A 23,656-nucleotide genomic window follows, 5' to 3' on the forward strand; every position below is an offset into this window, starting at 1 on the left:
ACTTTTTCTATCAGGATTCATGATTATTTCTGAGCTTAGGGTTCCTGGCCTGTCTCTCAGTGACATTGTTTTCTTTGATAGCATCTGTAGGATGCTTCTTGCCCTGGCACCATGGTGGCAGCTGTGGGCTTTCCAGCATCAGGCTGACAGGACACGCTTCCCCAACCCATGGTCTCAAGTCCAAGGTCGGTGCAAACAGTGCATGCTGAGACTTACCTTTATTAGCTGAGCTAATAAAGTAAGATTCCTGGCTACTGAGGCAACATACTAACCTCAGCTTAAATTTTCTTTCACCTTTGTAAACTCCCAGCCTAGAATAAACGTCTGAGAGACTGAGGACTGGTTGCCTTTTAGAAGGTCTCTGGGCTAATAAGGAGCAGGGTTCAAACACAGACAAAGCAGAAAGGGCAATAAACATGGGCAATGGCCAATGCACATGGGCTAGGGTGTCACTTCAGATGGGGAAGATCTGGTGAAGGGAAGGAAAGGAAGTGAAAATGGCCCAGAGAAAAGCCAAGAGAATACGGGTTTCTGAAGAGAATCTGTTCATAAAGCTAAGACAACAACTCATTGATTTACAGCCAAAGTGCCGCTGCAAGCTGCTCAGGGGATGCTTACCTAGCCCAGGGCAGAGCCATGTGAGCTGCTCCCAGGAGCAGGGCAGCTGTGTCAGTGGGGCTTTCCAGCTGGGCTGCTCAGCCCTCCCATGAAACACTGATCATGGTGACTGTGCTACCTCTTTAGGGGTGCCAGGGTGATGTACAGGCCCACCCTGAGGTACATGTGCCCATAAATAGGTCTGGAGGCAAACAGACTAGTGTGCATGGACATAGGCTTTCCTGTGCAGCGTGGAGCTAGACAGGTTTCACTCTTGCAGACTTGCGTGTGCTGTAAGTTGGGATGGAGGAACGGGGAGAGTTTTGACAAATCATTTTGTGCTGGAGTCTGGGGACGCATCAGGGTGATGAAATGAGCTCCTACACCCTGGGGCAAGAGAAGTCTCCCATGCTTTTAGCAGAAGTTGTGGCTCCCACACACAATTTTTAACCTTCCTTTGATCACTATTTTGCTTTTCTAAACAACTGGTGTGGTGGAAGGAGCAATCTTATGGAGCTCCTCACTGGACTGCACTGTCCTATCTGGGTGGTGTCAAGATAAATGCCTATGTAAGCCGCCAGCTCTCGGGTTGGAGAAAATCACTGCATTAGTATTACTACAGCAGCAGGTTTGATATCCTGAATCTGTAGGCACAGGCATAGTCTGGAGTAACAGCTGTCATCTGTGGCCTGTTCAGGCTTCCATGAGGATTCCTGGTACCACGCTTGCTTCTAACTTATGGGATTTATGCACTCTGTGAATGCACATCTCTAGTATGTTGCTATTAATCTGGACTTGAAGCCCTGCAAAATTGTTTACCCAGCCCATCCAGCTGTGAGCACACTCAGAAACTGCCTACTTGGTATTGCTTACTTTCTGGTCTGAGTTGAAGAAAACCTCTGGAAAAGTCACTACTGTCCACCTCTTGCTGCACAAACACGTAAACAAAATTTAACCTCAAAAAACTAATTTTGATTTTTAGTAGCTAGTCAAGAGAGTATATTTTAGGGGATTGTTTTACTCATCCTCAGTGGAAAGAGCTATTTAACATTTTAGTCCACCCAGATACAGTTTTTGAAGGCATTGTACCTTGAGATTCTCTCTTGCATCTGACTTGGATGTTTTACAAGTAAAACTTTCTGTATCTGTTAGATTTTCTAGTCCCACCTATTAAAGGAGTTGGCCACTGTGTGATTAAGTTAGCAATGCTTGTTAGTTTGCATTTTTGTGGTCAACAGATCTTTACCAGTGAAGACCAGAACATGATCTTGGTTTGCATGTGGAGATTTAGAGTGGAGTGCACATGTAAAAATTATGTATATGTTTAGCATAGGAGATCCTGAACTTTTCCAGTGTGGAGCCAGGGCTTGTGCTGGGGACAGGTAGACATGAGGAGTGTGGCTGATTGTGACTGGTGGGAATAGCTCCTGGGTGTCTTCTGTCCCCTGAGCAGAAGAGCTTTGAAGTGTGCACCTAGTAAGCAATTTGAGGTTCTGACAACATTGACAAATAGGTAAAGTTGTATGAAGGGTTTGAAATCCAAGAGCACTGTGACACTGCCATGACAACAGGCATGGGACCCAGCTTCCATGTGCCTCACTCAGGCATCACATTCTCCTAGACTCCTAGTGTCTCCATAAACTGGCTGCAGGAAATATGGTACCTACAGAGAAAAATCTTCAAAAAACAACTACCTGAGGAATAGCTAGAAGCAAAACAGAAATGACATAGGCAACATGTTGATACATAAGATGGTGTGCCTGACAAGAGGTGGGCTCCTAAGCAGGCCCGGTGACACATCCCTTTTGTGTGTCTCACTGCCAGGAACTTTTTCTGGAGGTGACTACATCTTGAAAATGGCTTTATCATAGAATCACAGAATGGTTTTGAGTTGGCAGGGACCTTAAAGACCATCTAGTTCCAAGGCCCCTGCCATGGGCAGGGACAGCCTCCACTAGACCAGGTTGCCCAAAGCCCCATCCAACCTGGCCTTGAACACTTCCAGGGAGGGGGCAACTACGACCTCTCTGGGCAACCTGTTCCAGTGCCTCACCACCCTCACAATAAATATTTTTTTTCCTTATATCTAATCTAAATCTACCCCCTTTCAGCTTAAGGCCTTTACCCCTTGTCCTATCACTAAATACCCTTGTAAACAGTCCCCCTCCAGCTTTCCTGTAGGCCCCTTTTAGGTACTGGAAGGCTGCTATAAGGTCTCCCCCGGAGCCTTCTCTTCTCCAGGCTGAACAACCCCAACTCTTTCAGGCTGTCCTCATAGGAGAGGTGCTCCAGCCCTCTGATCATCTTCATGGCCCTCCTCTGGACTCGCTCCAACAGCTCCATGTCTTCTTATGTTGGGGCCCCCAGAGCTGGATGCAGTACTCCAGGTGGGTCTCATGAGAGCAGAGTAGAGGGGCAGAATCATCTCCCTTGACCTGCTGGTCATCTGCTTTGTTAAACACAGACTGACTTGCTGCCTGATTTTCAGAGAAGCAGAAAAATAGCACAAACAGGGAGTCTTTGGTGGCAATGGCACTCACTGGGCATGTGGGTGTTCAGTTCTGCTCTCCACTAGCCATCATTTTCTGTTCCTGTCGCTCTGGGAAGCACCTGTGAAAATGTGTCGCTGCATCAGCATAATGGTACACATCTACTTTCAGAAGTATTAGGGACCATGAAGCAGCAGGTTTGATTCTTAAAAGATTGAGTGGAGGGTCTAAAGAAGTAAATAAGCACAGGCACCTACAGACTTAGAATTCCAATTTCCACTGCATCTTCATGAAACATAGGTGGAAACTGGTCCCTAAATTTTCTAGATATTCTTACAAATTTTCCCAATTTTTCCTTCCTTCCTCCCTCCCTCTCTCCCTCCCTCCCTCCTTGTTTTGCTATTAAAGGCAAACATAAGAATTTCTGAAAAGTCTGTAAATGCTAACTCAAATTTAACTTTTTAAAAAAGCAACAAACCCTTCTTACTGTATGGCCTATCATAGACAAAGGAGATAATCATCATCTATTGTAAATTTTAAGATAAAGAATAAAACTACGTGCCATGGACATGACTTTTTTACTTCTCATATTATGCATTTTTGCAGGTGCTTTAAGATGTTTTTAGAATGTATATAAATTAGCTCCAATTATAATAACTACACATACTTTTTAGTTAATGCTTTGATCATGTTACTTAAAATTCCATTTTATTTACCATGAACAAAATGAACAATATTTGTACACCTTTACTGCCCTTTGCACATTTTCATTTCTTTCTAAAGGGAGAATGGCAACAAACATGGATATTGATAATCAAAAGCCATTACAGACAAGATGTATACCTCATTTCTGGAATCACATTACATCACTATAAGTTAATTTCACATTTTCCCTAGAAGAATAACTAACATGAGCCTGGTTCACACAATTGATTCAGTGTCACTCTTTAATGAAGTCATAGACATCCTTCTGCAGACTGTACCTGTTTCTGTTCATTCAGATAGTGAATCCATAGCAGATCAAGACCGTGTCTTGCCAAGAACATATCTCCTAACTGTGGGGTGAAGTTGTTCCTCTGTGAGTGCAGAGGTCCACGTTTGGAAGGGAGCAGTGTGTTGCAATGGGAGGAAGGGAGACTGGGCCCAGCTTGCAAATTTGCGACTGTGAGGTCCCCCAGCTTTTATAATGCCCCGCAATGAGTGCCTAGGAACGGCTGAACAAAGGTGGCCAGTTTGGTAATCTGTGGGGAGGGAGACCTGCTCTTCTGCCCTTTTCCTCAGAGAGCACAGCAGTGCCCACCTTGCTGTTTGGGGAGGCAGGGAGCTGACTGCAAAAGCTCTGCTTGGACTAAGTCAACGCAGCACCACTGGCGCGGCATTGATTTGCACTGGCCGTCACACAGACTATCCTGTGCATAGGGTTGTGCCTGTACCAGTTCCGAACCCAATCCTTTCAGCTGGATTTCCCATCTCTTCTCACTACAGATGTTCCAACTTAACTATACCAACATTTATGTTACTTCAGTGAGGCTTTTTTATTTACATGGAGCACAGTTTTCTCCACTTGGCCCCAGATGTGTTTGTTCCCATTTCATGAAGCCAGCGCCTAAGTAATCTGTAAGCCAGCACTGAAAACTTCCCTGCTCTTTGGCATGTGTTTAAAAGTCACACTACACAGATTTAATGCTGGTGGATGGTAAAGAGATTAAATTTTCAAGTGCCAACTCATCACATCAGGTTGACACAACTCCCACTGTGTTGTTGAATTTACTTGAGTCCTTTATTATGGGTGTGGGGAGAGATGGCTGAGGGAAGTTTGAGAAAAATGTTTCTTTCCCAAGACAGCAAATAGGAAATACATGTTTTAAAGTGTAAATTCTCTATTCTGAAAGGTTTGGCATTGTGCCGTGTGTGCTGTCTGCCCTGTCTGAAAATTACCTAACTATGAGTGTAAACTATGTATGTGTGTGTGGTTTTGTTATAAGCAGCTCAGAGTGATGGCTGGGAGAGCTGAACACCAGTGGAATCTGCCGGGTGGAAACAATGTTCATGCACTTCTTGCTGATGAGTTAGTAAGCCACAGAAGTACCAGGAGCTCATTAATGTGGCATTCTCAGACTGTGGTTCATGAAGACGGGGAGAATGACGTGCACTTCTGTAAACGTGCTCCCTTCTCAAAATAACGGCTTGTGGGATGGGACCAGCCTTGTAACAGCTCAGTTCACCATTTCTTGGGGACCACTAGAGGGTTTCAACTGGTTTTTGTACTAGAAGCTTAAGGGATAAAACCCCCCAACAACCCTATCCTCCATCCTCCGCCTTCCCCTGCTAGCAGCTCACTGCTGGCCTGGGGAGAGATGATTACAATGGTGGAGCTCTGCTGGTCCCCACTGGGAATACTGTGCTTAGCCAGAGGACGTGATGTAGGGTTTTGACTGAGGAAAGCTGCCAGTCAAGTCTGGATTCATAACTTGCTGATATCGAAGACAAATGTGCTAATAGACGCTCCAGCTCCTGCTATGCCATTTACAGTATTTGTAAACATTGAAATATAATGCATGTATATCCTGATCCTTCATTAATCAGGAAAAAAAACATTACAGGAAGCATCAGGGGCCCAGTTCTGCTTTCCAACATGTACGCACCATAACCCCCATTAATTTGAGATGGAGTCACGTGCGTGTATCCTGAGGGGGTGATTGCATCCTACATCAGCTACAAGTGACCGAAAAAGGGAAAATAATCGGCCTGATACTGGTCATTTGGACAATGTGTATTTGATGTGTCAGAGTCGTTCCAACCTTCCAGTTACCAGATGTCCGTAAAAATTCATAGCAGGCTATTAAATTTAGCAGATCCCGTCTTAATTAGATTAGCTTCTGCTCAGCATGACAGCAGAGTATTTCACTGATGGAGGATTTATAAAGATTTCTGGTGGGAATTCTTTATGGAAGATGTAGTCTTTTATCCAGTGGGATTTACAAATGGAAAGGGGGGAGGGAGGAGAGGAAGCCCTGATAAGGGCACACAAACATTGTCATGGCATGTTAAAACATAAATGGGAGCTTTTATTTATGGATGTTCCCTTTTTATTTCTCTTTTGCAATACGGATAGGCGGCGTGAGCTTTTTTTGTGTCCTTGCATTATCAGGCCCAGCGAACATAATGGCATAAGGGTGGTGGAAAACTACAAGCAAATTCTTGTTGTCAAATTCCCTCCTAAAACTAGCACCAAAGGAGTACTCAATGTTCAGTTGCCTGTCAGGTCATGAGTTATTTTTTCACCTACAGGAAACAGAACCATACAGTTTGTCTTGGGCTGGTTTTATGTGCTGCAATCCAGCATCTATCCATCTATTGCCCTTCTTTCTTTAAGGTCACTGCAAAAAAACCCCAAACCCAACAAACCCACTTTCTTATTAATTCTGCCTCTGCCCCAATGCCAACAATTTTCTGGTTTTCTCTGCACAGGTTTTTATGGAAGATATATACCATTAATGGTGACACTGGTGTCAGTAACAGAACGTGAGCAGCAGCAATGCCTGCGCTCTATTCCCAGTGTGTAGATAACTTCATAAAGCAAAAAAGGTGGGTGGAGGGGAGGGGAGATCTGGGTAATTTTTCTTGTCATTTGATTCACCATTGAAAAGGTCACTCCCTGTAAGAAGAGACAGTCTTCCCTCTGAGATGTCTGGGGGAGGAGCAGAAATGGCAGAGCCAAAATGGGGGGGACTCCTTGCCACTGCATGGCTTTTGTGAGGTGGCAGAGCAGCCCTTCTGAGCACAAGGGCATGCAACACCCAGAGTATGCATGCTGGCGGCTGATAAAAACAGAAAGGGACCATCCTTTGCTCACGCCGCAGGCTGATAGCATTCACATCATACACCGTTTGTTACTAGGCAACTGATTAAATATACGTGCTGGTCCTTCAAGCAGTGCTTGCAATTAATTAACCAAACCATTTTCATTTTGACTGTCTTCCGCCCTCCCCTCCCCACCACCAACCACCTTCCCAAATGCTGACATTTGACACAAGTGCGAGCGATTTGATGTTCCTCCTGACCTATGGTGTAATAAAATAAAGAATGGACTCTCTGCATGGTGGATATGGTCTACACCCGGGCAGTGGACACCTCTGAGTGCCCCTGGTGGGTCTAGGTAGCAGCTGGCACATACAACAGGCATTTTGCTTTGCTTTGCCAGGGCCAATGTAAGCTGAATTTTGAAAACTGCAGGGCAAAGTCCAAAAGAAGTTCCCCTGAAAAATCTATTTGAAGTGCACTTGTATTGAAGGGTCGTCTTGGTTTTAAAACTGGGATTCCTCACCCATAAAGTACTCATTCTCACATTTAAAACTGCTTTGGAGCACGTTTGTATGTGCATATATCTATATATCTATACATAGACACACACATATTTTGATCAAGATAAATATTTATATAGCTACTAATATATATGTGAGTGGTGTTAATGTCCAGGTGTCACCAACCCTAAGCACACTCCTCTGCTAGCTGTTTCACGGGGACCCCAAACCAGGCAGTCCCCACTCTGCTCAGCTCACAGTCTAAATAGCAATGACAGGCAAAGCAGAAGAAGGGATCTAAGACATCAAAGGTTGTTCAAGGTCATACAGAGGGTCAGTAGCAGGGCTGGGAATAGAAAATGGCTTTTGTTTTGAGATCAGATTTTATAATAAAAAAAACAGTGAGTCATCTCACCCCAAATCCTCCCTCTAATTTTGTAATACAGTTGTCATATTAAACTTGTATGAAATAGACTGGAATTACACATGGAAAATGGGTAACTACAAGGATCCTGGAAGATCTGACTGTTCCTATTACACTTGATCAAATGCAACTGTCAGCTGCTTTGGCAGAGATCACCTTTGATGATTAAAAGGAGAGGACTACATTACAAGAGGGTTTGAGCACGAAACCACTCGCTGCAATCCACAATTAAACAGGAGAGGCTATTGTTCTGTTTCTGACTGGGAACAGAGTTACAAATTTATTGGAGTTCACAGGCTTGCTGCAGAGCTCGTCTTTAACAAAATTGTAGCCCCATTCTGTATCAGAGTTTCCTACCCTGCTCAAACCTCGAGTGCATTAAAGAAGCAATTTACGGTTTATTGAAGGGGGAAAATAGAATGTCGAGTTGGGTTTCTTTCTTCCTTCCTCCCACTGGCTTTCTGCTGGGGAGGGAGGGATTTGAATCAGCACATTCTCAATGGCACTGTTGCCTGTCGGAGCTGGTATAGAATCACTAGAAATGGGTAAGAAGCAAATAATGAAGCATAGACTGACTGACAATTTGAGGTTTTTTTTTTTAACACTCTGGCCAGCAGCTGATTTGGTGTGAACCATCTGTGGAGCCACGCTGCCTGTGCCTTTGAGTCAGAACTGGAACAGTGCCTCTGAAAAAAGCACTCTTTGGGTTCGTGACTCTTTTGAATGAGCTGAGGCCATTTTCCACTCCTAATGGGACTAGGTTACCTTGGCCTGCTTTGGTTTGACTCTGGCCTGTCAGTTTTTGGCCTGTACTCTGGTCTGAATAAAGAAGGGTTCGTGGCTTTTTATCAACCTTGCGCGAGCCGGGCAAATCTGCACCATGGCAAAAGCAGCCCCCACCTGCCATCCTGCTGGCCACACGCGGCGGTGACAACCACGGTGTGGATGGAGGAGCAGGCACAGGTTGCCCCTTCTGAGATATCGGATTAAGTCCCTCTTCTCCAAAGGCAGCTGGCTGCTTTCAGCAGTCCCATTAGAGCCATGCACTCCTCCTCTTCAACTTTCACTGTGGCTTTGCTGACCTTTGAATGAGAAAAACATTAGTAAAGAGCAATTTTATGCCCTCATAAAGAGTTATGTGTTACTAGGCAGTAATGGAAGCACAAACCAACCCGGCCAAAAGATCTCAGCCTCCTGTCGCTGCTTTCTTTAATGGTGCTGCTGCATCATTAATCTACCTTGCGCTCGTCGATGGCTGGAAATCCCACCCAGCAGATGTCAAGATTCTTCACAGTGCCAGTACGGGCACTGCTCCTCAGCCCTGCTAATCCGCAGGGTGGAGGGAGAAAGTCAGAGAACACCTGTATTTCTTGCAGGTTTCTGCATGCTGCTCCTTTCCTCTTATCCCTGTAATGATTTATATTTAATTGACTTGTAATTATATCCACTTTTCTTTTTTTTTTTTCCTTCTAGTTCATCTCGGTTGTTCCATACCTATATATAGTCTGTCACTAGCCTTGATTTTTTTTCCACCACAATGAGGCAATAAATCCAGTGGGGCTGGACAGGAAACCCAGCTTGCCAAGGAGAGACAGGATGAATATCTCCTAGAGACAGCCAGAGGTTTGATTGCGTATTGTCCATGCAGCGTATTTTCAAGGAGTGCCCAGGGCAAGCCTGGAAAAACTTTTATGTCTGCAACAGTATTTCTTTCTGGAAAAACAGATTTTAAAAAAAGCCCACTGTGTATTTTTTGCTCTTTTTATGTGTGTGGAATCCATGATATATAGAAGATGACTCGTTTCAAAATTTCAGCTAGGGCCTGTTTTTTAGAGGCAGAAGATAATCACATAGAAATGCCTCCTTTAGAAAACGTGTTTGCTGTCACTGCTCGCCTCAGCTGACTCAACACGGATGTGTGCTTGTTCCTCAAGTTGGAGACGACTTCTATGATCTTGCTGCTCCAAACACCTTCATTAAAAACACTGAGCAAGTTTTATTAATACCTTCTTGGGCTTCCAAGCATGTCTAGGCTCATTCATGTTTATGCTTCACTGCAAACACTGGTGAACTCGCTGATCACACATTCCACCCAGCTGCTTGTTCCTGTAAATGCAGCAGAGATCCCGAGACACTGGGATATTGGATCAGAACTCAGATTAACTCAATAAAATGGTGATAGATAGCACACTAATGACACAGTGACTACTTTGCACGGTCTGTATGAAAATGCACATTCCATATCCTTTTTTAAGGGGTCATTTCTGTAAGAGTCCTGTGGTATTTGTAGTTCAGGAAATCCACTCCAGCCTTGGAAAAACATTACCTCACAGTAAGAACATGATGCTGTTCAGACACTGCACTATCTTACTCTGCATGCAATAACACTGGATGGCATCGTGACACACTGGTGCAAAATCCCCATGCTTAAGAATGAACTTCTTGTTTCAAACATTAAGGAGAGGTTACCTTTATTGCTGCTAATGTAAGTGCAGGGAAAATACTCAGAAGCAGAATCCTTGGTGCCCTAGTATAGCTGGCTACATTAATCACCATGTCTTTCAAATTAAGCCACTTACTGACACAGGGGCTGGTTTGAGAACATTAGGAAAAGAACTGGATCTCTGGTCATCAGTACATGGACAAACAAAATTCCCAGATATACACAAGTCTGTGAGTACAACACCACTTAACTGTGCTCTCTTGCTTGCACACATACACAGCCATGCTCCTTAAGGGTTTGCCAATGCAATGTTCTGTTGAATTATACAGGCTAACTCTACAAGCTAGCTCTACAAGAATTAGCTTGGGGACTGGAATTAGTCTAACAGCAGTAGCAGGACACATTAGCTCGCATGGATGAGTTAGCCTGTCTGGCTACCACTATGATTAGATGGCTTCTGATACCGAAGCTAAGTCCTGAGAGCTATCTTGGGTCTTTTAACGGGATACGGTAAACCACAGCCCTCTCCTCGCCCAGCCCCCACCCAGCACAGTGCACTTTGGAGATGTAGGCTACACATACTTGCATTCAAGATCTGGATACTTAATGGAATGAACTGGCCCAGCTTCACTGTGGAAGTCAGCGGCATAGCTACATTGATTTACATTGACAGACTCCTGGCCAAGATGTTTCGGTCTGTCATTTGTACTTACCATGCTCTACCAATCCGGGGGGCTAGTCCATACTCTTATTCCTTTTAATGATGATTCTGTTGCAGTCGTCTTTTTTTGCTTGTTGCAGTTAAGGCCAGCAGGCACTATCATGGTCTTCTAGCTTGGTCTTGCAATGATTTTAGCTTTAAGGGGTAATTTTAAATAGGACTGCAGAAGCAGCAGCAGCTTCCTTCCGCTCCCAGCCGTCAAGGCTCAGTCCCTCACTCTGCTTCCCCCATGTTTCAACCTGCAGAGAGTGTTATGCTAATTTTGCTTGCAGCTTCAAGTCAGCTGAATTTCCGGCTGGCTTCAACTTAAGCTGTTTTTGTTTCAAATAAGGTAAATTACATGCTTCAGTCCAGGGCTCAGTTTCCAAGCTTCCGTTCTGCCGGTTTTCAGGCTTCACTTCCAGCAGCTCTGCATAATCCCTGTAGAAGGCATGTCCTCCGCTCCTCCTGTGCCAGGGACACGCCGCTCTGCTTGGCTGCTCCCGGGACTGGAATCCTGCTCTTCCTCCTCCCTCTTCTCTTTGGACTTTTGATCTGAAATCAACAGAAGTTATTTTTCAACTTTATTGAAGAGACTTTTGCTAAAAGCAGTTTGCCAATCCCTAGATCCTCCTCCCTGTTTCTCTCCAGACTTCACAAAACCTCTTACTGCAGAAATGGAAAGTGTGCCTGTGACAGTCATCTCCATTAACGGCTAGCAACAATTATGCAGTACACCTGATGGTAGGCCAACGGTCACCACCTTGCCTTCCCTGAGGCTTAGGTGGCTTGTGAAAAATTCAGTAGTAACAAGGCTGTGATGGTGTGAAGGTAATCCTAACCCCAGACTGTGGGAGAAAGTAAAACCAGGAGCATCTGTGGAGGCAAACCTCAGTGGTTTGCCATGGGACCCAACTGCATACTTGGACTCCTCTAGCTGTGGAGAGATAGGACCATGGGGAGGTCAATAGCTCTCAGACCTCCAGCCACCACAGCTCACTGCAGTACACTCCCTGCGTGTCTCAGCAACCACTCGCGTCCTAATACATAGGAGAGGTCAGCCATCTCTGCCATCGTGCCTAAAAAAACTAAAAGACAGTCTCTCTCTGAAGTGACTACATCCAAATTAATAATCCAGATAGGTGAAGGAAAGGAGGAGAAAATAAAGTACAGAGAGGCAGAGTGGACTTACTTGTGGTCACATTGCAGATCAAAGCTGGGACACTAGTCTCCTTTGCTACACTGATCCTACTAAGTGCCATGGCCCTGTGGAGCAAGGTAGCATATGCTCCAGCTTCCAAGAATTCAGGAAGCCAAATATAAACCAAGAAATACCTACCTTCAAGGAAAACTGCATGAGGCATCATATTATAGCATAAAGGAATAGCATTTCTTTGCTTGCCTTGTGGAAAGCTGACATTTCTGTGCTGTGCGTCGGCATTTCCTGTGATATTGCCACAGGCACAGGACTCAGATGGATTGCTCAGGAGCACATTAAATACTGCTTCATAGATATAACTTTGGACAGGAATCTGTTCTATGCATGCGGGATGGATAGGCAAAGTGTTGTCTGATACAGAGATCGTTAGAATCAGCAAAACATTGTTGAGGTGCTCTGCAGAAGTCTCCACTCAATATAGGTAACCCAACTCTAATTTCTCTATGATTTACTCAAAAGAATGCGTTTTGGTGGTGTTTTACTCCCATTTTATGAGACTTACATTTGGCTTGGTTCGCCTTTCATATGTGCAGCTGCTTTGTTTAGGATCAAAGGATAACTGCTACTGTGGTGGACTGGCCCTGTCCACCAGCCAGGCTCCCACACACCTGCTTACTCACCCTTGCCCCCACAGCAGGATGGGGGACAGAAGAGGAAAAACAAAAGTGAGAAAAACTTGTTTAATTGGTGAAGGAAAGTGAAAAGGAAACGCACAAACAATCAATTGCTATCTCCCAGAAGCAGAACGCTGGCCACCTTGGAAGCCAAAAAGCTCCCTCTTCTTCCTCTACCCCCGTTTTCATTGCTGAGCATGACACTATATTGCATGCAATATCCCTTTGGGCCAATTCAGGTCAGCTGTCACGGCTGCGTCCCGTCCCAATTTCTTGTTCACCTCTTACCTATTCGCTGCAGGAAGTGGGGACAGAATGGGCAAAGAGGAAGCTTTGCTGCTGTGCAGGCACTGTTCAGCAATAGCCAAAATGTTGGTGTGTTATCAACGCTGTTTTAGAAACAAATCCAAAGCACAGCACCATACAGGCTGCTATGAAGGAGGTTAACTCCATCCCAGGCAGAAACAGTACAGGCACCTTGTTTAAGGTACCCTGGTTCAGACAAGGTTGTAAGTGTCTCTGAATCAACCGACAGGGGATTATATAGGGAATGTCAGATTCATAGGCACCTCCAGAGCATAGTCCATTGGATGTGGGTTTGGCTCTCCTTTCACTAGAAGGGCATTTCAATACCTAGCTTTTAGATAGCTGGGATGAATTGAGATGACCTTCATTCTTCAGTGATCAGCCTGAGTCTTTCTCCTGTTCTCTCTGTATTGGTTGTTATGTTATACCTACCAATGTGGTTGTTATCTGTCCCATAACAGATGTAGCTTATCATTTTACCTTTAAATACAGTAACCAAAAATAACTTTAAATCTCCCTTTTTCATAATTCTTCTCAGCACTGAGTCCCAGAGATTAGTAACATATTATTTTGTCCTAATAGTGTATATTTTTACTGAGTAAGCCTTGATTGTGGATGCTTCCTAGCCATGGATCCTACCTTCTCAGATACAGAGCGCAGCTTTTCTGCCCTACTGTTAAAAATGACCAAAAACCTGAGACTGAGCAAAAGCTCTAACCTGTGATAACTGTCAGCCCCAAATAAATATTGATTTTAAGTGTCAATTCTTAGTAAAGATAGATGTCAAAGCCCAACAAACGCAATTACAGTGCAATAAAATATTTTCATAACTCTAGTTTCAATGTGTGCCAAAGCTTTTATAGTATAACATGGAAAGACAGAGAATCCACTCGGCCTTCTCGGTACAATATATCTGGAGAGATATTTATTAAATCTATCTGATATATATTGTATCAATATAGTGAAGTGTGTTGTATTTCAGCCATAGTTTACTTCGTTCTTCACTTTTCCGGTTGTTTTTAATGAACTTTTAGTGTTGCTTTCTTCAGCTCAGCTTCAAAACCGCTGTCTCCACGCGTGCGTGAATGTGTGCCTTTCTGCCTACTCCGTGGCCAGCAACCTTTGAACTAGTTGGCCATTTCTAACCTGTTTGGAAGCAAAAAATGTCTCAAATACACGAACTTCCCAGAAGTTCAATCAAACCAGGCAGCTGTTAGTGGCCTTCTGACAGGAACCACTGTCGTATGAGCTCATCTCTTCTAGATAACAGTGAATCCATATACAAGAGAGCTGCCCTGGCTACCTTCAGCTCAGTAAAGGCTCTGGTGGAACTCATGCCTGTCCACTCGTGCAGAACCCAAGCACAAAGAGCAGAGCCAGAAGAAGCCCAGCCTCACCAGGTCCTTTGGCAATGCGTTTCCTTATTTCTCCTTTGTGACAAGGTGGGCTGAACCTGTATGTAATGGCCAAGGCAAAAATAAATCATGCTGTCTGATAATACGATATCATAGGATTATAGTCTTTTCTTTATTCTTTTTTTTTAAACTCTTTTTCATAAAGATTGATTCTTTCTTTCTAAACCACTAATACATGGTCAGGAGCAAGTTTCTTTGAGTTGTCTGTACTGGTGCCTGATATGTTTTGGGATGTTTAAAAGAAATTCAAAGCCTACCCATGTGCATGAGTAGTTTGTAGCGTTCCCTACACATCATTCTCTCGCGTGTGTTTAATTTCATCCACTATCTCAGTTTTCTTCATTTTTTCATCCTCTGCAATTTCTCATGCTTCTCCATTTGACCCACCTACCTAATTTTGCATGACACAAACTTTGTCACCTTTGCTCTTCACCATGGTGTTCAAATCATTAATAAATATGCCAAGCACACGTCTTATTTTTAATCCCTGGGGCACCCTACCTGTAACCCCTTTCCATGCTGAGATGGACCATTTGTTCCTCCTCTTTGTTTCCACTCTCTCAACTGTGGGCTGCTTTTTTCTCCCCTATCCATGCAGGACTTTACCTCTCACCTTGTGGTGACTAAGTTTCCTTTATAGCCTCTTCTCAGGAACTTTATCAAAAGCCTTTTGAAAGTCTAAATAAAATATAGCCATTGGTTGCCCTTTATCCACTGTTTTGTTAACTCTTTTAAAGGCCTTGAACAGGTTTGAGGTTTCTTCTAAGACAGAGATCATGCTGATTTGTCCCTATCATATCACCCTCATCTACTGCTCCTGCTTTATAACAATCTTTAATGATTTCCCTGTAGCAGGAGTGTGCTGCTTAAGAACAGAAAGCAGAGGGAGATACTTGTCTGCGGAGACTTTCCCTAACAGCCTTCTAACTGGTTGGTTTATGTAGCCTTTAAGCCCTGAGGTAAGGAAACAGGAAAACAGATTAATAGACATAGCAGTCTCCCCCAAGATACTTTTAGATAAACACAGCCTTGGGCATTTAGAAAGTCGGATTTACTACACCTTAAAAGAGGTTTCTGAAAACCACGGCTGTTTCATTTTAAAGTATGCAGCCAAAGGCATGCACTTCTTTAATCTTTGCCACTCTTCCCCGATAGACAACCAAAAGCACAGGTCCCAGGGTTTAGAAACAGTTGTGTATAAACTGGAAACAATCTCAGCAAGCCTTTATAACAATGAAGATCTCTTTGGGGGCACTGAAGTGGATTTGAACTGAAGCCAAAACACATTTCCAGTGCACAAGCCGTACAGAAACAGACACAAATGCACAATTGATATTGGTAGGGTAATATAATTGCCAACATTTTCCTGGAAAAATGAGAATGCAGACAGTGATGTTTGAAGGTAGGTGGTTTTTTATGCTCAAAATAGCACTGAAGAGCAAACCCAGACCTCAGTGTTTGGCTCACGCTGGAGGTCTGGGATCCCAGCTGTGACCCCTGTTGCCTGCAAACGCCGCATTACTGGTACTCGGTTCTCGTCACTGGTTGTCTGTATCCCAAGGTCTCAACATCTTCTCTGTACTGTCGGGGGTGTATTTCATGTGACCGGCTCAGATAACTCAGTGGTAAGTATTTACTTTTGGGGGCCATCAGAATTTTTCATTCATCCATTTTACCTGCACTAAAAATCTTTGAAAATGTGGCTTTGCCATTCAGTGTTCATCTTTCTTTACCTCCACAAAGGCAGGAGTATGTTTTTGTTGATTTGCTTCTGACATGGGAAAGACTCATCTTCCTAGCCACTCTCATCTTATAATTTTTCTTGTCCTGAGTGATCCCATTCACTCCCTCTCCTCAGTTCCCAGCAAACAGGTAAACAACGGTAATCTGAAATTCTCTGACTCCTCAAAAGACTCCTTTCTTTTAGAGTTTGTCATCTATGATGTTTTTTACATGTTGGTGCACCAATGTAAGGGGGTTACTGTGTTACCTGAGAAAAAAAGCAGGACCAGCTCAGCTCTCGGTGTTGCCATGTTGTTGTTTTTTTTAAAATATACAATATCCCTGAGTGTGGTTTCAATTCTGCAAGGAACTGCTGGTCCCTCTGGAGATGCTGAGGGCTGCCGAGAACTATAAACCCAGCACTGCTCATAGTCAGAATTGCTAAAATGAGTACATAGTTTTGTACTGCAGCGTTGGGCTATGATTTATAGCGTTCCCTTTTTGTAAGCTGGTTCCTGCCTCAGATACATTCACCTGCACACGTAAAGGGCACCCACACATGCAGAACAAGCTGCTTATATTGTGTGTTAGGGACTGGGGCTAGCTACTTTATTTCGTCTTCCCTTCCAGGGTGTCTACACAAGCCTCCCTGGGTACTCCTCATCCTCAGCACTTGGATTTGTCTTTTTCTGCATTGCCTGAAGCACAGTTTGCTCACGCTTAGGTGATTTACTAAAGGCTGCATAACTGCTTGGAATATGCAAGGCTGTTTTTGGCAGCGCTGGTGTAGATATTTCAGTGCCCTGCCTCAGATTGATAGTGTTACTTGGGGAAGAGAAGGCAGCTCTGGAAAATGTTTGAGTTCAAAAGGAAGAAGAATCTCTTTAATCACTCAGGCTCTCAGGAAACCCAAGACCCAGTGGACAGTCTCCTCATAGTCGAGGCTGTCCCAGAAAATCAGTGGCATTTGAAAGGAAGATGACAGCCAAGGAAGGCTTCTGCAGTGCTGGAGAGGGCCCCAGCCAGCGTGAGTGAAATGGCTACTGCCTCTGCTGCAGCCAAAAACTGGCAGGGAGACTTGGGGTTCAGTATTCAGAAAGAACTGTGTATTTAGCAATGCTGCCTTTCCTTTTCAAATATCTGGGAGAGTTTGGACCAGATAATCAGCTTTTCAAACCAGTGTAGCCCAAGGATCTATTTCAACTCTCCTCAGATTATATTAAGGGCCTGATCCTGCAATTTTCTTGCTTTCCTTATTCTCACTCTCTAAATATATGTATCCTGACTGACTCCTATGAGATTAATTCAAACAGAGCAACTGCTGGATTAGACCTTAATCCCTTTTCCATCCATTTAAATCATCCTGAATGGTGAGGGATTGCGGTGTGTTCCAGCACTGGCCTAGGACTCATTTTATTCTGGCATCTTTTTTGTTGTTTTGCATCTGTTTTCTGTAATTTATTTTTTTTTACTTTGGCAAATTCTCTGGCTTCAGTAGTATCTGTAACTTGCAATTTTACCAATATGGTCTGGCAACGATATCTTGTCTTGAGGGATCACTTTTCCCCCCTCTTGCTCTGCCAGTTGATTCTTATGAAACATCCCTCTCCCATCCACTTGGCTTTGCTCTGCAGTTTCATGGGGTGTGAACTTTGAAAAGCATCAGCTCAGATTATTCACATTTATAACAGTTTTTTCCAGCGGTGCCCCCACCACACAGTCAGTAGCTGCCATGTACAAAAAAAACCCCAATACCCAACAACAACAAAAAAACCCCAAAAAGACAGGGCTGCCCAAAAAGCAGAGGGTGGGCTGCGGTCTAGAAGAAACCACACAGAAAGTCTTTGATATGGGAGTTTCCTCAAGAGAACTGGAGGTCACTTCGCGGCCACCAAACCCTCTGGCACCAGCCTTAATCTGGGAAACAAGTCTCTGAGGGAGCACCTCCTTGCACAGCCCCCAACCACGGCGATGGTGGCCATGTGCACGCACTGACCAACACCCCGTGCACAGAGCAGCCCAACAGCGTACAGCCTCACTTTTGGCCCAAAACATTGCACAGGGACGTAAACCCGGCCACAGCGGGCCGGCTGCCTGCTGTTTGGGACGCGGGGGGAGGCGGGCAGGTCGTCAAGGGCTGCCGGGGACGAAGCTCCGGGGGCCGGGACGGTAGGGAGGCTGCGGCGGGGGAGGGGCGGCGATGCCGCGGCGTGGGGGACGCAGCCTCGGCGGTGGGTGTGGGCGCTAACTGGGGCGAAATGCCCGAGGAACCGGGCGGGGGCGGCGGCGGGGCCCGCGGGGCGGTGGCGGGGCGGGGCGGGGCGGGCCGGGCCGCGCCGCCCGCACGAACGCGGGGTCGTGACGCCCTCTGGTGGGGCCGGAGCGCGGCGCGGCCCGGCCCGGCCCGGCGGGGGGGGGGGGGGGGCTGGAGCCGGGGGCGGGGTGCAGGCAGGGTGCCGTGCCGGTGCCCGGCTGGGGCCGGCGTGGAAAGGGTGTGGGTGCAGGTGCAGGTCGAGGCGTTTGTGTTGGTATTGGTATGGGTAGAGGTTTGGGGAGGGTGTGGGTTCGTGTGTGGGAGTAAGTCGGGTGTGTGTATGGCATTGCCTGGCAGCCTGGGGATCCTCTTTGCTGCCTCACGGTGCATAAGTGCAGTCCATGTTTTAGCCCTGCGGATAAACCGATGCCTCTGTCTCTCTGAGCCCCTACGGCCTCTTGAGTCCCTTTAGGGTGAGGAGTGAGGACTGTTGTAATTTAAGAGGAAATGACTTAACAATCCAGGTTCCCAGCTGGTGTAAAGCGCTCCGTGGCTTTGCTCAGTAAGCCCGGGCCCCAGCAGGACGTCCTCCAGGGGTGTGGGGTGAGGGTGTGACCTTCGGTCCCCCATGATCCAGCGGACCAGGCACTAGAGGTCTAGTCCCAGCACCGTGCTTCATGCCCTGCCTCGGGAGGGTCTGCCCACTGCCCCTCATGCTTCCAGGCTGGAGTGCAGCGTGGTATGAGAGCAGGATAGGTGCCACCAATATCCAGGAACCCCCGTTAGCAGACAATTTAGTAATTAAAACATCCACATCATTCCAGTGAGAGGAGATACATTCATTTTCTCTCTCCTTTTCTCACAGATGCCTTGCCTAGGTTTGGTATGCTTTTGTTTTGTTGTGTCCTGCTTTTGTGTCCTAATGAAGTTTGGTAAAAGCTGAAAGGTTTGAAATGCGGGTTGTTGACCTCAAAATTTTAGCTGGTTCAGGTCCACTTCTTGTGTATTACTGAGCTAGGTTTGTTCTGGATTAAATGGGTCAGCAGGAACCACCTATATATCACTGTTTGGGATAAATACATTGGATTTCTTTTCTGGGGGCTTGCAGAAGAGAAATGTGTTGGCGCTTCCAGCCACATGCAGGAGGTAGTTGTGGATTTCAGAGCAGAAAGCCTTTCTAGCAATGAGCTCCTGAAGTAGGGAGGGTACTCTTTGCTATCTGGCGTCAAACATGTTTTGAAAGTGTTGTTTGCTCATTGTCATTGGTGCCAGCCCAGATCTCCGTTTGCCAGTGCTGGTGGTTTGGCATCACTGATCTAGAGTGAGATCAAACAAGGGGGAATACAGAGCCAGAGCCTCAGTTTATTTACACTAGTGTGAGTGAATGGAGAGATGCCAGTGTTAAATGTAGGTAAGCAAATACATAATCTGTCACTTGGACTCATTTTGACACTTAGTAAGAATAACTTACAATGCATCCTGTTGGACTACACTAAAAAAGCAAAGACTGTGTGCATCGACTTTATCCATACGCTTCTAACTAGAGAGAAGGTTTGTAATCCATTAGCAAAGTGAATCATGAATGTTGCCTAACTCCATATCCCTGTCACCCAGGGAACTTGCATCTCAGTAATTTCCCTTCTGTGGAATATGTTCTTCGCTTTGGCAGGAAGAATAACAAGTAGTATATGAAATACCTTAATTCTCTTGAATTGTGTATAAGTGTCAAGTAAATCTTGGACATAACCAAAATAATGTCTTAAAATCCATTTTAATACATCAAGTGAACCATTGAACAATATAGAACAGCCTAAGACTATACATCTATTTTCAATATTCTTTTGTTATGCATAAGATTTTGTTGTTGTTATGTGCTGACAGTGTGCTTAGTAGCTTGGCACGACTTAATTTTTTTCTGTGGAATGTTCATAGAGGGTAAACAAGCAACTCAGCCCGTTGGGGGAGCTGGGAGCACCAATCTTTTGTTACTGATGAGTGTGGTCAAGGTATATGGCATCCTATATTTCACCATTGCTGATGTAGATGTGTAGCTGGGCCTTTGTGTTTCACAAACCAAAGTGAGTTAGGTAGCTGAAATTCTGTATTCAAAATTCCAGTTTTCTTAATTTTTATGAAAGAAGTAGTAGAATTAGTTTTAGCTTGTGTCTGTAAACCACTCTCTTAGCTTGGATTTGAAGGTATGATGTCCTGCACAGTCTGCTGCAGGCAACTGGCAACTGTGTTTGCAAGTAGGCAAACATTACTTAACCCTCAGATAATGCTATGTTTAAATGATTTAAATAGTTTGTTTGATTATTCATGTTTTTTCTGCTGACTTTCACAAATAGTCTATTGAATAAATTTACTACTAGCTATTGAAACAGTAGCATTTAAGTAAATATTACACAGTATTTTCACAAGGCCATTTTCTGTTTCAGAAGCCTAAGCATTGAAGCAGAAACTTGATTCAAAATGACTCATTTAGCTAATCAAGGAAAAGAAATATCCCATCTCTGTCTGGTATTCTGAGTTTCAGCATTATTTTAACTAATCTTGCAATGAATTGCAGTGGACAACAAATAACTCGGACAATAATTTCAAATGAATAACTGAGAAACTCACAACAATGTCTGCAGATAGAAAAAGAACATTTTAATTTAATAAGTTATTCACTGTGAACTATCCACCCAGCCATAGCTGTGCAATAAGTCTTGTTCATACGGGACTTTGGAGGACATTAGCACCTCACTTGTCTTCCATGCCCCTGCACAGCAGCCCTGCAGGATAGACGTGGCTTGTTGCATGTCAGACTGGTGGTTAGATAAGACATCTACAGTGAATGGTTTCCAAGGTTTTCCTTCTAGGCCAACAGTTTGTAAACAATCTTTCAAAACGCTGTGAAAATGGTTCAATTCCCCATTTGCCCCTGGATAATAAATAGCAGGAATCTTGCACTTCGCTTTGTCTTTTCCTCAGTTCTCCCCAACGTTGAGTCCAGGGTTAGAAGCCACTTTCTCTTGGATTTCCTTCCTGGCTGAAAGTTGTTAACAAGAACTTGATTACTGCAGTGGAATTAACTTGGGAGGTAGTGGCTACTTCTGGCTATTTGCTGAGGTAATCCATTGCATGAATAGTGTAGCAGCAATTTCCTGCTACTACGTGAGGTGTTCCTCCCTTTTCAGTAGAATTTCCCCCCTGTGGAATGAAGAATCTGGAAACAAAAGGCATCACATCAGCTTTCCTCAACTTCAGAGCTGAAGCCTAGCTCCCTGCATATATCCCTGGCTCTTTGCTTGATTTGGGCTGCCCTGTGCATGAATGTCACGAGCATGTTGAATACAACTGAGTCAGGTTGTGGCAAGTGCCTTTGGCTGTTGAAGGTAACAAATCACGCTTTCTATTTTTAGGAGCTGTGGTAGCGATCAGAGACCATGGCCAGAAACAGGACTGTATTGTTGTGTGAACTATGCAAATATGAAACAAAATGTCTCATCCTGGTACAATGGCTATAGGCAACTAGTAGTCAGTTGGTGGAGATAATCAAGGTAATTTTTCATTTTAACGCATGTCTTCCAGTTGGCTAATCCTATGCACTTTTTTGTCCAAAATAGGTTTAATTTTCTACTTCCTTATATTCTGTAGATATTGTGTAGCACGAGTTGCTACACTTCTGTCTCACCTTCCAGGTACTGCCAAAGGCAAATGACCTTCGTCACCAGCATTTTCACATGGTGGGCTGTGCCTGGAATTGGAGAAAAGAAAAAACTGAAATGAACCGCTCAGTGTGACCATACAGCTTGAGTCACTTGAACCATGTCAGATGGCAAACTATATTCTTAGAGGTCCTCCTGTGCAGCCAACTTATCTTCTGAAGAGGAAATAAACCCCTTTTCTCAGGTGGGTGCTTTACCTGTCACCAGGAGGTTTGCTTGGCCTCTTTTGCTCCTCTGATGCACTTTTCCCCTCATGGTTTTCATGTATTGTCTGTGCCAGCAAAAGTACTGGATCTCGCAGAATGAAGACAGTTAGGCAAACAAGGTAATCACTGAGGCTTTTATCAGTCAGTTCCTCAAAATTAAACTGAGCAACATTTATCCGGGAAAACATAGCATTGCTCTGCCTGGCGAATTTCCATTACTCTTGCATAATGTGGATACATTTGGCATAGACATACCATGAGGTTCAAGTCTCGGGAAAGGATGCCAAGTAGTCACATCTGCTGGCTTGGGTGCCAGAGCAAACACTCCACGTTGCCTGAGTCAGGGCTTATGCTTCTTTTGGAGTTCAAAAGACTAGTGGAGGGAAAACTGTCTGCATAAAGGAATTTCAGCTGAATGTTCATATAGCTCTTAGATTTCTTTGTGCTGCTCTGGGGTCTCAGCACTTATTATCACCCAGATAACTGTTCCCTTAACACCAGGATGGCCCTTTCATTATCAGGGAGACAATATGCTGGGAAAGTACTAGGCTGATAATTTAATGTAGCTTTTATGAGAAAAAGACATGGAATGCTTGTGTTATATCATTTGGAAGATCCCACCTATTTTTAAGTCATGGTCCATGAAAATACTTGCTCAGATATCCAAAGAAGGTAAATTTCCTCATAGTCCCAAGAACACTGCCCTAGTGGGTGGAAACGCTGGTAGATTGCTGTCATTCACAACTGCCTTGTTAGGCTCAAGTAGACCCATATCCCAAGGAAAACTGCCCATTTTTTTTCCTCTTCCTTGGGAAAAAGAATCTGAGACAACCAATCATTCAACAATTAAATTCCCTATTTTATTTCATGACTCCTGGGGAATGGCTTGCCTTACAGATAATATCAACATTTTCCAAGGCTAAGTGGGGCCTCACATCTCTCCTGGCTGCTGTTTAATGCATAAATGTAGTTACATTTACAATACAGTTTGGTATGATAAACTTGGTGCAGACAGTTAACGTTGAGAAAGTAGCTAAATTGTTGTTTTCTGTGCCAGTGGGAGTAAAAGATATGCGGGGGGGGGGGGGGGGGGGTAGGAGAGAGTCAGTACAGAACTCTATTCCTCACCCACCCCGATGACAGAAAAAATTTTAAGGGGGCAAGTTGTTACAGTCCAAAACAAGATTCCACCAACTACCTCGAGGCATGTGTATCAGGGATTACTTTTAAGTTACGGAGAGCAGTTGGCT

The sequence above is a fragment of the Balearica regulorum genome, chromosome 3 (genome assembly GCF_011004875.1).
Source record: "Balearica regulorum gibbericeps isolate bBalReg1 chromosome 3, bBalReg1.pri, whole genome shotgun sequence".
Lineage (NCBI taxonomy): Eukaryota > Metazoa > Chordata > Aves > Gruiformes > Gruidae > Balearica > Balearica regulorum.